This window comes from Equus przewalskii, chromosome 16 (assembly GCF_037783145.1).
Source record: "Equus przewalskii isolate Varuska chromosome 16, EquPr2, whole genome shotgun sequence".
In the NCBI taxonomy this organism is placed as follows: domain Eukaryota; kingdom Metazoa; phylum Chordata; class Mammalia; order Perissodactyla; family Equidae; genus Equus; species Equus przewalskii.
Window position 1 is genome coordinate 67,290,630 of NC_091846.1, and position 16,292 is coordinate 67,306,921.

The 16,292-nt window shown below is 42.9% G+C and overlaps 1 long non-coding RNA gene across 4 annotated transcripts in view; it reads right to left on the minus strand.

The window, feature by feature from the left end:
• The window catches only part of LOC139076511 (uncharacterized), a 135,465-nt gene extending 134,920 nt beyond the window's left edge, over positions 1 to 545 (minus strand). For all 4 annotated transcript variants that reach the window (XR_011528213.1, XR_011528215.1, XR_011528212.1 and 1 more), the window contains exon 1: positions 421 to 545. This is a non-coding gene — a long non-coding RNA (uncharacterized lncRNA). The remainder of the gene's footprint in view (positions 1 to 420) is intronic.
• Between the last annotated feature and the right edge of the window lie 15,747 nt (positions 546 to 16,292).

Here is a 16,292-nt window from a genome sequence, read left to right on the forward strand (position 1 = left end):
GGATTTAAGCCCAGAGACCCACATCAGACTTCCAATATTCAGAACTGTAAGATAAGAAGTTGTGTTTTTTAAACCACTAAATTTGTGGTAATTTGTTGCAGCAGAAATAAAAAACAAATACAACTGGATTAATATAAAGTTAAATATACATCCAACTGAATTATTCAGGATAAACTGATTAACACCTAACAGTAACCCTAAATTTACAACAATTCTGAACCTGTGTGTCCTTGAATAGCATTGCCTTAATATATGTAAAGTAGAAACGAGAGAATTACTGGGAGGAACTGAAAACTTAACAAACCTCTCAAGAACTGATAGATTAAGCAGATTAAGTAGTTCAGATATAGAAAATCTAAACACACAATTACAACTGCAACAGTACTATCCTGTTACCGAACCTGAAGTGAGTTCGCTCACCTGTTGCGCAGCAAGCCAATCTCTGACACCGGGGGTGGTGGAAGAAAGGAGGAACTTTATTTTTGCACAGTGCTGAGCAAGGAGAGAGGGCAGCTAACGCTCAAATCCCAAACTCCCCGAAAAGCTAAAAGGAAGGGTTTTTATTTGGGGCTTTAGGTAGGGGAGGGGGAGCATATGGCCTTGGTGGTCGGAGCTTTCCCACCAGCCTGTCTTTGGCCTTGAGACTACTTGCAGACAAGAGGGAGCTCATGACCTTGCTGGTCAGCAGCCTTCCCACCAGCCCATATCTCTTTGCGGGAGGAGACAGTCCAGGTGCTTGTCCTTGATGGTGTCTGTCTCCATGGAGCATAGTAGATTCTGGAGCCAGGAAGCCAGAGAGTAAGCAGGGAATGAGTATTTTGGTTTTAACCCCACATATGCTGGGTTTAGTGTGAGGAAACTGATATCAGGGTCGATATCAATCCGAACCATTGAAATTTATTTACTCTGCTTTAACCTTTAAAAACAGGAAATTGAGATTATGCTTAAAGTAATCAAGGGAAGTATCATGATACAAAAGTAACATTTTAAGAAAAATTGGAAAATGCCACATAGTAAGTATTCATGAAGCTTCAAAATACAAAATCCCATGGTTTCCTTTTCTATAGTTTATAGATAATGCTATCAACAAATTCTGAAATATTCACAAAATTACAGGATAGTATCAAAGTTGAAAGATTACGTGATTGTATTAAGAATCTGAATCGGAAAGACTGAAAAATTGTGAGTTCAGCTCAAATTAATGGGTCACAATGGTTACGACGAATGCTGGTTCATTTTGGATCCCAGGTCTCAGGTTATCTCACCACCAGACTTAAAAATAGCATAGAAAACTGAGGAATTCCGCCAGATTCTAAGATAGGTACGTCTCATATGTATAGGGAACCAAAAATGTTCAAGAGACAACAAAAACTTGGCCTCACTTAGAGTTGGGTAGAAACCACAAGGAAATTAAGCAAATTGAAAATGGCTGGTGAACCATCATTGAAAATTGATGGGCCGGGTTCTACAGTGCAGCCAGGTGAATAAAATGCACTCTCTACAGAAGTGCAGTCATCATTCCAAAGTGGAGTATTCACATGGAAGTAATTTCCTTAGCTCTAGCTTGGCTTCATAAAAAGGCAAATTACCCAAAAGAAGTGAGAAATTTATCTCTATTAATTTCTTTATTCAGACCTCTTCTTCCTGGAATTGGCTTGAATGACATAAGGGTGCCCTCTAGACCAGGAAGGCCCAGTGCGTTTGTGAGAGTAATACTGGCTTGGGACAAGTTTGACATGAGGGAAGCCATATTGTAACTCAGAATGACCTCTAAGTCACCCACACTGTGTGTGTTTTTTTAAGTATATTACTTTTTTCTCTTTTTTAAATGGTTTTTGGTGAGGAAGATTGGCCCTAACATCTGTTGCCAATTTTCCTCTTTTTTTCCTTCTCCCCAAGGCCCCAGTACATAGTCGTATATCTTAGTTGTAGGTCATTCTAGCTCTTCTAAGTGGGATACTACCACAGCATGGTTTGATGAGCAGTGTTTAGGTCCGTGCCCAAGATCTGAACCAGGAACCCTGGACCACCAAAGCAGAGCATGCGAACTTAACTACTCAGCCACGGTGACAGCCCCTGTATGTTTTAACTTACACATAGCCTAGGTGAGGAATATGCACCTCCTGTAGATTTTACAATCCTGGCTGATGTATGTACACCCCTGTAGTGATAAATGATGACTTTGTTCTTTTGAGTTTCTTAGAAATATAACAACCTCCTCAGAGAAAAACATCTATGCCGGCATCCATCATCAATGACAAATGAAAGACCTGGTGTGGCGTCTCCAGTCACCAAGGCCAGGTGTTCAACATTTCCGAGCCCCTCCTTCACAGTCCACTAGCCCTATATAATTGTTGAAACTTTGTGCTTGTTTATGGTCTTTGGGACATGAGTCCACCATGTTCCGATTTTGCTGGCTAATCAAAAGAATCCCTTTCTCAACCACCAAATGGTCTTGCAGCTGAGTAGCTTCAGGGTTGTGGCAAGCAGAACGAGCCATTACTCAGTTACAAGAGCTCTTTCATGACGTCATAAACTGGGAACACAGGGGCAGCTAAGTAACCCAGAGAAAGTTTGTCTTGCCCTCCCTCCCCCAACCCAACTTGAAGTTCTCTAACTTCCAACCAAGCTGATGACCCATGCATATAATAAGAGCCAACTGAATGTGCAAGAATTACACAGAGTGACATTTGAAACACAGACTGGGTTTCAATTTAGCCTTCCTTTATTGCAAAACAATAATGAAAAGACACCGTTCATTATAGTGGCTAGCTACCCTTCCACACAGACCCATCCTTCAAGTCACCTTTTACTCAAGGGCGTTGGCGCACCTAGAGCTGGTACCCCATATTTGCATGGGGTCCCTAATCTAGATGTCTTGGAGGCCCCTACTGATGATGTGAAAGCATGTGTCCCCAGTCTGTCTTCACATCTATATTAGCTCTGAAATTTGGGAAGTCCCTAAAGTTCCTAATGTGGAGGGACAAGGGGCAATGGGGTATAAATAGCAGCAGGGACTTCCAAGCTGAGGTAGCAGCCTTTGCAAATCCCTGAACCAAGAGAAAGCTTGATCAGGTTAAGGAATGATTAGTACTACGGTTCCACGTGGTTAGAAAGTACAATAAATTGGAGGAGTTGGCAATGTGGGGAACACATAAGGCTAAAGAGGTAAGCAGGAGCCACATCTTATTTTAAGGCAATGGTTCCTGCCCTAACTTAGCATGCATCAGAATCACCTGGAGGGCTTGTTAAACCCCAGAGTACCCGGCCCACTCCCAGCACCTCTGATTTAGTATATCTGAGGTAGGGCAGGAGAATTGCATTTCTAATCAATTACCAGGTGATGCTGACCCTGTCGGTCCAGGGAACCGCACTTTGAAAATCACTGCTCTGAGGTGTTTCAACATTATCCTTATCAGTACAAAATAACCAATAACCATTCTATAGATAAGAGGTAGGTGAATTTTACTTGAGCCAGAGTGAAGATCTTTTCTAGAAAGGAAGAAAGCATTCCAGAGAAGCATGGTTTTTAGGACAGTCTTATATCTTTCTAGAACAAAGAGCATACATTAAACATGTCCAGGATACATATTCATCAATGTTTCAAAGAGGTATTCAGTTGCAAATTATCAGGTCAACATGACCCTGATGTCTGGAAAGGGACTAGTCCAGCCAGGCATTACCAATAGGGCATAGGAGGGGAAATGTACATTCCTAAGACATAGCATTCTTTGATGGTTAAGCGGATGTACAATGTATGTTTGACAGGCCATAAGTCAGGCTTGTTAGTTCAAGCCGAATCAGTTTTGAACGCGAATAGTTACCCCATATACCTCAGTGTGTGAAACTCTCTTGTCATCCTGAATGCCTTAGAAACGGACCAAAGTGCAAGGCCTCTGGAGGGATGTTATAGACAACTTCAACAGCGCTTGGTGCCTCCAGAGGGCAAGGTCGGGACTGAGAGTCGGGAGGGTGTGCAGGGCCTGAGGAGAGGGAAGACATTTTTAAATAGCTGTGGTAAGAAAGAAGAGAAGGACCTGACTAGGGGTTCATAGGTGGATGGCTGGGGAATTTTTAAAGTATGGATGAGGTTGGAGACAATACATTCTTAGTGGCAAAATTTTGTCAGCTGTCTGACTTTCTCAGCAGGACTAGGAAGTGCAGGTGTAACAGAGGAGAAGAGCAGTGGTTTCGTTTTCCTGGATTCATTTTCCTGATGGTCAAATAAAGAGAAAAGGTGGCAAAAAGAGGTGAAATGTTGGACAGTGGTGCAATATTGTGATTTATAAGAAATATATGTATTTGATCATTTAGATGACCAAAGTATATTTCTCAGATATATCTAGTCTTCGTCCACGGTTTCTGGCTCATAGCTCCCAAAACCCTTGGAATTTCCTGACTGAAAAGAGCAATGGGAGCATCTTTTGTTATAATATTTGGTCTCTGGTCCTCAGTTCCTGAAAATGTTTCAGAGCCATAAGGGTGAAATGGGTATCCTGTTATTCATAGCAAGCTCCTTTCCACCCCAACTGGATTTATGTTAATGCAGTAACTTTTGGAAAGCACCTAAGGATGGGGGTCAGTTGCCAGGGAAACCAACCATGAATAAAGGAGTGGAACTTGTAGTCCTAGCCCCTGATTTTCAGGGAGGGGAGAGGGGCTAGATGTTGACTCAATCACCAATGGCCAACGATTTAACCAATCACACCTACGTAATAAAGCCTCCATAAAAACCCAAAAGGAGGGGTTCAGAGATCTTCCTTGTGCCACCGTGCTGGACCCCAAACTCCACAAGGACAGAAGCTCCTTTGTTCGGGACCTTGCCCTATGTATCTCTTCACCTGGCTGTTGATTTGTATCCTTTAATATCCTTTGTAATAAATCGGTAACCTACTGAGTAAACAGGTTTCCTGAGTTCTGTGAGCCACTCCAGCAAATCAATCAAACCCAAGGAGGGGATCATGAGAACTTCCAATCTGTAGCCAGTGGGTCAGAAGCATGGGTAACAACCTGGGCTTGCGATTGGCATCTGAAGCAGGGATGGAGGAGGAAGGCTGCAGTCTTGTGGGACTGAACCCTTAACCTGTGGGATCTCTGGGTATAGGGTCAGAATTGAGTTGAATTATAGGACATCCTGCCAGTGCTGGAAAATTGCTTGTTGTTGGTGTGAGAACCCCCTGCCCCACGTGTTGGAATGGGCACCCAGAACACCCTTTAAGTGGTGTCTCAGCTACCTAGTGGAGGAAATTAAAACAGGTGAGTTCTGACATATTGATATCAGACTCATCAAGAGTCTGGAAGTCTTGATGAGGCCAAAGAAGATGTGCAACTGTGTAGCGATGGTAACAGAGGGGCAGAGTTGGACCAGTAAGTTGTGGCTCTGAGTGATAGGTTAGCCAACAAGATCTCAGAATAAAGAAGTTCCACTGGGGAAGAGAGAACAGATGGGCTCCACGGGCTCCACGAACCCCTTGAAACTGAATGCAGAATATCCTGTGCTGGCCAAAAGATCATTTTATCCCTGAGAGGTGATTCATAGTTTTCGTCTAAGTCGCAAAAGTGTCTCTGACCCATGATTGATTAGGCTTCAGTGGTGGAAGAGGGTGACAGAGCTGGAGGGGAGGTGAAGGTCTCTGGTGTGAGGAGGTTGGAGAACTAAGGAGCAGGAGTTAATGGGGAGAGAAGCCTAGAAGCCAGGGACCAAAGTCTCCCAGAAAGCAGACAAATCAGACATCAGGGAGGGGGTTGTGACAGTCATTGGAGATGGAAGTTATAAAACCACCTTGCAAATAGTAAAGCATTTCTAAATCTGGAAAGGTTATCATTCATTATTTTTAATAGCTTAGTTTCTGACTACTGAAATCAAAATTCCCCCTTGAGAAATTTTTGAAATGCAGAAAGTTAAAAAAGACCAAAATGACAGAACACCTGAAGTTAGATTACTACTGTTAATTCTAGTAGATTTATAATAAAATGACTAATAGCCGATATACTGTCTTTTGCTATGTGAGCATGGTGTGTGGAAGACCAAAATCAGATTAAAGCAGCCCAGAGTAGGCAAGCCCCCTCTGTCAGGCTCGATGCATACACAGGGACCACCCACACTCACCACTCCAGCAAGAGAAGCTGGTGTAGAAAAGACAACATTCATTTCTATCATAGAGTCATACATACATATGGTAAAAAAAATAGTGCCTTCGGTCTCTGGGCACATTAGAGTTTTCAACTGGACAGAGTTCATCTATAGCTCTGGTTTTTAAGCACTGACATTTAAAATTTTACATTGCATTCCTATGCCTACCCCATAATGCCACTTATAGATTAAAAACTTCATTTACTGGGGCTGGCACCATGGTGAGGTGGTTAAGTTCATGCACTCTGCTTCGGCAGCCCAGGGTTTCACCAGTTCGGATCCTGGGCATGGACCTAGCACCACCATCCAGCCATGCTGAGGCAGCATCCCACATGCCACAACTAGAAGGACCCACAAGTAAAATATGTAACTATGTACTAGGGGGCTTTGGAGAGAAGAAGGAAAAATAAAATCTAAGAACAAAAACTTTTTTTTAAATTCATTTACTGTAAAAATTCTATTTTCCAACACAATGGAGACTTGCAGTTGCTTGGTGAATTGTTTTTTTAAAAAGGTGGAGATAATTCTTCTAAAAAGAATACATATATATCTTAAATTTTAATTTTAATTTAAAATATAATTTCTGAGCAGGAGGTTGATGGATAGACAATTTCTCCACATGAATAATGCACAAAATTTAGATACCGTCTCACTTTCTCCAGCATCTGATCCTTTCATCACTCACTGTAAAACTCCTGGCACTACGGATCATGCAGTGCATGTCAAAGGCACCTTTGAATTTAGGCCTGTCACCTGACTTCCCAGTCATCTCTCTCATTTGTAAACCAAATCTCTGATCATCATGTCTGTTTTCTAATCTGGGTAATTTCAAGAGCCACAAGAAGAAATCTGAGTAAAGAATCTGAGTGCAGATGTTTACAATTTTCCCCCAATTGCTAATAGTTGCCTCACCCACACATAACTCAACAGTTTTTTTAGTCACTTGCCTTTAAGTTTTTCCCAAACCATTCAATTAAGTTTTCATCAAAAAAAAGGACAACTCTCTTTCACTTTACCCTTATGTTTTATCAGTTTATATAATACTTAAATAGATTACATAATTACAATAACAAATATGTCTCGCATAAACATGTACAGAAACAGACACTACTGATCCTCGGTAACCACCAGTCTCTACAGGTGGGGGCCTAGGCACACAGGTGAGCTAGAGAGCATCTCACCAGGGAGCAGACTCTGTGGGCAGCCACCCGCATTTTAAAGTTAGTTCAAATATTGGTTAATTCATGAGTCTCTTTAAGTGGTCTTTAAATCAAGACCATTAAGCAGAGACCAGTTAAGAGAGCTTCTGTTACATACACCAAAAAAAAATCAGACATTATACATCTATTAGGATAGCTAAAATCTGAAACACTGACAACACCAATTTCTGGCACAACTGTAGAGAAATGGGAACTCTCATTCATTGCTGGTGGGAACACAAAATGAAAAGCCACTTTGGAAGACAGGTTAGCAACTTCTTACAAAGTCAAACATATTCTTACCATACAATACATCATCGTGCTCCTAGGTATTTACTCAACTGATTTGAAAGTTTACGCCCACACGAAAACCTGCACATGAATATTTATAAGTAGTGTTACTCATAATTGCCAAAAACTGGAGGCAACTGAAATATTGCCTCCAGTTGGCAATACTTCCAATCCGTACATCTGGGTTGTACTGTGGTACATCCATACAATGGAATACTATTTAGCAATAAAAAGAAATGAGCTATTGAGCCACACAAAGTTGTGCACGCATCTTAAATGCATAGTGCTAAGTGAAAGAAGCCAGTCCGAATAGACTACATAATCATATTTATGTGAAATTCTGGATAAGGCAAAAGTATAGAGGAAGTAAACAGAACCATGGTTGTCATAGGTTTGAGGGGAGCGGGGAGGATTGAATAGATGAATTCAGGGGATTTTTTAGGGCAGGAGAACTATTCTATATGTTATTGTAATGGTGGATACAGGATACCTTGCGTTTACCAAAATCCATAGAACTTTACAATACAAAGAGTAAACCTTAACGTACACAAATTTTAATACTCATTTAGATGGACAGAGTGTTCCAGGAATACTCTGGAATGGGGAATGTGACAAAAGAATCTAACTGTATTATAAATGTATGAAACAACCTTGCTGAAGTGGGACTTTACCTAAATAAATTTGGATGAGTAGAGTCTAAGACTAAAGGCAAAAGGAACTGTACACAAATACTGTACTTTAGTTGAAACACTTGTTTTACATGGCGGTACGAGTTAACAGTTCTGAAGCCACTATGTATGTATGCAGGACTTGGACAATTAAGTAAATGGATGGTGGACGGTGGGAGCCAGGCTTCTCTCTCTTGGAGTGGGAGGTTACAGATAAGCAGGGAGAGGAGACTAGAACGACCCAAGTGGTAATGGATTAGAGTCGGAGACGTCAGTATGAAGTCATGGTTAGCTTAATATAGAAATAGTGGCTACATACAGAAAGATTTATCAAAATGTGTATAAACACAGGTTAGTATGCAAAAATGTACTTCCTCAGTCTGTCAGCTGAGAGGGCCTAGAAGCAACACCACCCCAGTAGCAGTGAACACACCTAGTGCCCAGCTCTCAGTTTCTGATACCATTCTCCAATCAAAGGAGCCACAATTCCTTGGAAAAATGACTGATTCTAGTATAACCCAAATAGAAAATAAATATCTAGGAGTCCTTACTGGTATAAATATGCAATTGAGTAAATGAATGAAGGAATGAATGACAAGAGATAAATCTCCCATGCAGAAGAATTCCAAATAATTTTTGTAGATAAAATGGGAGCTTAACTCCTACTCCTTAAGTGTGGGCTGTGCACAGTGACTTCCTTCCAAAGAGTGTGGTACAGAGAGGGGAGAAAAGCGTAACTTTACAGTGGAGAAACCCAATAAACGCTACCTCAGCCAGGTCGTCAAGGTCGACATCAACAATCATAAGTTGTTTTGGTAATATGGACCCTTGATATGATGAGAATGGCACTTTACCTCTGTGGTCTTCCTCCCCAACACCCACAACCCCAGTCTAACCATGAGAACAACATCAGAATCCCAATTCTGCGAAATATCTGACCAGGACTCCCCAAAACTGTCAAAGTCATCAAAAACGAGGAAAATCTGTCACAACCAAGAGAAGACTAAGGAGACAGGATGACTAAATGTAATGTGGTGTCCTGGATGGGATCCTACCAAAAAAACAAAGCCGTGGTAAAAACTAAGGAAATCTGAATAAAGTATGGATTTTAGTTAATATATCAATATCAGTTTGTCAACTGTTACAAATGTATCATACTAATGTAAGATGTTAATAATAGGGGAAATTGAGGGTTGGATTTATGGGAGCTCTCTGTACTATCTTACAATTTTTTGTAAATTTAAAACTAATCTAAAATGGAAGGCTTATTTTTTTTAAGTTTTTTAAAAAGTTAGCTGGGCTGGGAAGGCCACTCACTAGCCAGGAATTCTGTCTTTTTAAGAAAAAATATTACTGAACTATTAATATATGCCAAACAATCAAAAATCTATTTCTAAATCTTAATCCGATTAATAAAATTACAACTTGGCTGAATAGATAGGTCAAACCTCCTGTTAGCAATGTACTGTGTAACATTTGCTAATTTGGAAAAGATGAGAAAGAAAGCGTATGCCTTTAAGTGTAAATAAGACACTTAAGGATCTTAGCAGAAGAAAATAAACAAAAGATATGTAAAATATAGGTGTAATTATGGTACGTTAGTGCTATTGAGTCAACCCCGACTCCTTGTGACCCTGTGTACAGCAGAGCGGAGCCCTGCCCAGTCTTTTTACTCCATCCTCTCCCCTTCCAGTGCTGTATCAGACAATGCTCTGCTGCAACTCATAGGGTTTCCATGGCCAATTTTTCCAGAAGTGGGTGGCCAGGTCCTTCTTCCTAGTCTGTCTTAGTCTGGAAGCTCCACTGAAACCTTTCCACCATGGGTGGCCCTGTTGGTATTTGAAATACCAGTGGCATTGCTTTCAGCATTACAGCAACACGCAGCTGCCACAGTATGACAACTGACAGACGGGTGGTGTGGTTCCTTGACTGGGAAACAGGAAAGAAACCAGCCACGGTGATGAGAGCACCAAACCTTACCACAGATCACCATAGAGTAGAATGGTTCAATTATATTCATTCATCAGAATCGTATGAGATTTTAGATGTCATAGATAGCAATGAAGAGTGATTAATGAGTCAGCAAAAAGATTATCATGTTAATTGTATTTAAAGGGGTTTTTTTCCTTATTTTTAAATTAGGTAAGAGAATGTATGTGTATTTTATAGCAAGGACCCAGACTTCATCACCCTTTTCCTCCCCTGGCATATGCAAACGAGGAAGCCTCCTTCAGCCACAGCACTATGCATAAGACCCTGCTTCTCCTGACATTCCTGCTGTGACTGTGGACACCGCTTGGCAGTTTGTTTCACCATTGCACTGCGTGACTTTATTACAGGCCAGATCACGGCTAGGGTTGCAGCACTGGAATGATGCTGTCTTTAGAGGTTCACCCTACGGGAATAACTTATGGTCATGCCTTGTGTAAGGAGATCTTTCAGAACTCTCTCAGATTATATCCCGGAGACCTCCTTACATAATGCGGAACACTTCTTTATAGAGAACAGTTTAGTGGTCCAGTCCATTTAAATTTAAGTGGTTTCCTGCAGTACTACATTACAATCCTAGACAATGAGGAATGTTAAATAGTGTTCTAGGTTAAAACAAGGTCCCTGGATGGCTCTGTCCTATTAGAACCATGCACGGCTGCAGATGAATGGTGTTAACTGCACAGACAAGAACCAGCCTTGCCTAAGCCATAAATTGGTGCTGTTTAGTCTGAAAAGCTACACAAAGGAAGCTGAGCTACGCTTCCGGAAGAGAAGAGAAAGAGAGGTCAGATGACCCCTCAATTGCCTGGGATACCAAGCTTGCCCAAGTGCCCTAAACAGTCTATGAAAGAAAAATGCAGTTTATGTTTACACACCCCAGTCAACCATGACTGAGTAAATAGCTTTCTAAAAGATGGACATGACATCAAAAAAGTGAGGAGGCAATGAACAATACAAGGAGGGGTGGCAACCGTGGAGAAGGAGGGTGATTGGCAGGGGAGATGAGAACACACTCTGCGAAAGTTAGATGAAGGTGGATTGGAGCAGCCACGTGATGGTTACCCGTGGCCAAGGAATACCCAAAATGCTTAGGGTTTGCAAAGACTCTGGCTCATGTGGTTTCTTCGTGAATTGACTGCTGCGCCCTAAACCATCAAGAAGTAAATAGCCTTCCTCTCACCACAAAGCTTGCTCATCCACAGCGTCCAACCAAGTCAAAGAAATTGTAAGACACCAACCACACATAACCTTTTTCAGATGGCAATGACTTCAGTTCAGTGGTCAAGGGATCCTCGCCGCTAATTCCCCCAAACCATAGCGAAGAGTATGAGGCAATAGTAGTTATCCAGCACGTTGATGAGAATGTTCTTTTAGAAGAGATCCTTCTAAAACCAAATGTTCCATAAGAAGCAGGCCAAGGGTAGAACCTTCGGGCAGCATACTGAAGGCAGCACAGATGCCAGCAGGGACCCAGGAGCTCTCTGCAGCTGCTCAGCTTTCACCGATATTTGAAATATTGGATATTTCTGGGCCAAACTTAGTTCCCATGTTCTGTGGACTCTCTTACATTGTCTGACTGACATTCTTCCTGCCCTGTCTGAGAAAGTGGCGGACCTGAGAGTGTGGGACAGAAGTTCCAAAGAGCTCCATGCTGTGCTATTTCCCTAAATAGCTGTGGTTTGTCTCTAGACTTGCAAAGAGCTACACAGCTACAGTGGATCACAGTTGACCCTAATAAAGGAAATTCCTGGACTAGGCTAAGCCTGTCGCCTTAACTCCAGATCCAAAAATCCAATGGATGACGTTAGCATTTCTGAATCTAGAATTGTCCTCAGACTGGGGTGATGAAAAAGCACGGTGGAATGAGGGCTGAACTGGGATTGGAGGACTTGGTTTCTTATTATTGCCCCTAATCTAGTGACCGGGGGTAAGTCTTGGAAACTCTCTGTGCCTTCGTTCTTGCTATCTGTAAACTTAGTTCTTGCTATTTGTAAAAACAGGGGCAGGGGTGTCCTGGATGGTATCCGCTGCCTCCTGTAGCTCCACCCTTCTCCAACCTGTTTTCTGTCCTGGGAGGCTGATTTGTAGGAATTACCTCAAAATCTTTTGCCCTGTAGCTTCTGGTTGGGGTCTGCCCCTGGGTAGCCCCAGGAAGAGGTTAGAAGGAAGAAGGTTAGTAAGACAGGGTATTTGCCCACCTGCTCTTTTCCTGCAGGGTCTCCTGGGAGTAGTGAGGTCCATCTCCTGAAGGTCACTGCTCTCTCAAGGCAGCTCTCACTACAGTCATCTCCTCCCAGCTTCTGGTAACCATGTCCTCTGCTCATCCCTTGGGTCCACTGTTGGTAGCAACCCCAACGTTCCTAGCCCTGGGGTATTACACCATCCTGTGCGGTTTGCCAGCCCTGCCAATGCTTTTGTAAATGCTTTAATAAGTTCAAACCCTCCTGGAAGCACCTAATTTGAGAGTGCAAACTGTTTCCTGCTGAGGCCATGACTAATACAATGAGCTGGATTAGAGGTAAGCTGAATATCATGGGGTACTTCTGAGATTCAATTTGCATTTTGATTTGAAGTGTATGGATGCTAACTAAAGCTGGTAGAAGATTGAAACCAGCTTCCATAGTCATAGTGAGTTTTTGGATTTTTCAAAATAGTTTTACTATTCTTGTTGATTGATAAGTCAACAAAACATGTTTCAACTTAAAAAGATATCTTATTAGCAAAATTCCACTTTATTTGTTTTACATATCAGGATGTCATATACAACTCAAGCAGGAAAAAAGGCTTTACTGCTTTACAGTGCTTGATAATCACTGGTAGATGGCTTCTAGGTTGCGTCCCAGATTCTAAGACTCTAAAGCTTATACTTTGAGAAGTTCGGCAATACCTCACCTCTCTCAACCAAGCTTCTGGGTGATGAAGCAGGGTGACAGGCACTAGAAGAAAAGTATAGAGAAAACCCTGTAGACCATTTCCATCCCTGCCCAGGGTGACAGCCACCAGAGGCCAGACACCTAGCAAAGGTAACAATACAGGACAGGGTCCCTCTCCACTCCCTTCTTCCCTCAGCTGAAATGGTTCATTCTTTGTCCCGTCAAGACCTCTCTTAGTAATAAATATAACAATCTCATAGCTACCTACCATTTCCTGATAACCTACTATGTGCCGGGCACTATGGTTAGAGCTTTATATTTGTAACTGGTAACTGACCTCACCAGTAGTATACCAAAATATAATGCTTTCAGCCCAATTATCCTGACCTGCAGGAAGTCCAATCCTCCAGGCCCACCCCACCATTGAAGTACTACCCCCACCTGATGCCCCTTGTCCAGAAATCTCTGTATGCTCACTAGTGAGGGAGGGGCTCCTGCTTGCTTCAGTCTTGTCAGGCTAAAACTCAGTCAAAGGAACTTCACCCCAAACTAGACAGGGCCCTCTTCAGGTTAATCTTCTGAACTGCTTCCTCTAAAGTCCAACTCCGCTTTCAGCAGGGCTGGGTAGGGACAGGTAGAAAGCAGAACAGCCTCCCCGGGGACCAAGAGACACCTGGACTCTGTGCTCTTCACTAACTCAAGGCAGCAGGCAGCTCCCACCACTACCCCCAGGCCACACTTCTTTCTATTCCATTGGTAAGTTTATTTCATGGTCTTTATCACCCTGCCCCTGCTTAGGGTCCCCCTGGACCTTCCAGAAGAGGGTTCTGAACTTTGATTCTTGGAGACAAGGGGTTAGGGTCTTAGTCCCTTCCATCTTAGAAGGTCAAGAGTTCCTTCTGCAAGTTGTGGAAGGTTCATCCCAGCACGCTGCTTTCCAAGGATGTGTGGTGGGGGCCCGATGGAGTGATCCCCCTCTCCTGAGTAATTCAAATCTTCCCCAAAGTGACATTTGCAGTATCCACCAAAACCTGGCCCAGGTTTTAGGACCTGAGTCACCAAGCATTGCTAACTATAGGCATCCCCTGGACTCAGCTCTATTATTCCCATGTTACAGCTGAGGAAACTAAGGCTCAGAGAAGTGACATAACTTGCCCAAGATCACCCAGGTAGGTTTTGAAACCAGGTCTATTGAATTCCAAAACTCAAGCTTGATCCACATGGAGGCTCCACACTTTGGGCATCTCTCCTTTGCTCCTATTAATGTGGTCGCAATAATTGAATAATAATGATGATTGAGCTTCCCAGGCTGCAGTATAGGGTGGCCCCGGCCCCACACCTGGGAAAAAGGCTTAGCTGCATTTTCTTTTAGGGCAGAAGAAAATACAAACCATTACTCCTACTTCTAATTTCTATTCTGAGCAGAAATCTCTCGAATAAATCCTACTGCTCTGACTTTTTAAATTAATCTGTATTGTCAGGATACCAGATTCTAAAATAGAGCATTTGGGGAGCCAGGGGTAATTTTTAGAATCACAGTGAATTACGGAGCAAACAGAGGCTCAGAGTCAGAGTAAGGCAAATGTCTCTGATGAATGAGTTAGCAAAAAAATTTGTTCCACTTCAGTTCAAAGCCCTGAAGTCAGACTATGCTGTTTTTAGAATATGTGAAGGTTTTGCTAAGTTCAACTCAAGTTCAGCACTGTAAAGAAGAGGTGCTTGACTGTCATTGCAGTGCGGTAGGAAGGGCTGCGGCTTTGCAGACGGGGAAGTAGCCCAGTCACAGCGCGGCCCCGGGCACATTGTTTAACATCTCCCAGGCTCAGAATCCTCATCTATAAAAGAGAGACAATAGTGATACTGCACAGAATTGGAGTTCTCTTGCCCGATGCACACTTAAAAAAAGCCAATTATTACAGCATCAGCTTTTGGGGAAAGAAAACAGCTTTATTGATATATTGATCTGCAAGGAGACGGGGCATATGCTCTCAGCTCTGTCTTCCCAGTCCAGGGCTTGGGGCACAGTTTATGGGATGAAGGGCAGGGATGTGGAGCTAAATAAAAGGAGAAGTGAGGTAATTGATGATCTGTGCAAGTGTAATCAATGTTCATGGCTCTTCATAGGACGCATGCTCACAAAATGGTGGTGTTAGTATGATCTGAGGGGGGAGTTTTTAGCTCCTTGATGTCAAAAAGGTCACTTATCCAGCATTGGCTCAGGCCCAGTTGATGGGCTGGTGGTCCCAACCAGCATGAACTGGACAAGGGGGAACTCTCAGTTCCTGAAAGACAACTCTTAAGGAGGGCCTGCGGTTACAATAGTACCTACTTCGTTGTGAAGAGTCAAAAAGATAATATATCCCCAGCCCCAGAACGGTCCTGCCACAGGGCAGACACTCAATGAATATTCAATGTGCAAATGAATAATGGGATAAAGCCCTGTTATTCACTCATAGACTTACTCCATAAGGGTGAGTTCCTTCCTCTAAGTTAAAGCCATGGTTAAGATCGTTCAGAGGGAGAATAAAGACTGCAAAGAGAGGGGCTGGCCCCGTGGCCAAGTGGTTAGGTTCGCATGCTCCACTTCAGTGGCCCATGGTTCAGATCCTGGGCACGGACATGGCACTGCTCATCAGGCCATGCTGAGGCGGCGTCCCACATAGCACAACTAGAAGGACCCACAACTAAAAACAAAAAAGAAAAACAAAGCGGAAAAAAACAAGAAAGAAAAAGAGTGCAGAGAGAATGGCCCAGAACTGAGCAGCTCACACAGAGACAGGCAGACCAGGTGATGTCCTGAAGACGACCCGTAGAGCTGCAAGGAGGTGGGCGGCCCCAGTGAGAGGGAGACGGGGAAGGCCAGGGAGGAGAGACTTGTACATGCAGAAGTGTCCACAGCGGATGCTGAAGAAAAGAATGGAAACATGTCCAGGTAATTAGAGGATTAGGAGGTCCTTGGGGACTATGGTCAGGGTTCCAGCAGAAAACAGATGGCAGTTCCAGAGTTTAATAAGAGACTATTTACGAGGCTGTGAGCAGACTTATGGGGAATGGGTCAAGGTGAACTGCCCTGGGGCTGAAAACAGCAGGAAGCCACTACCATCCCCAGGCATAAAGGAGAAAGGGAATCAGGTTC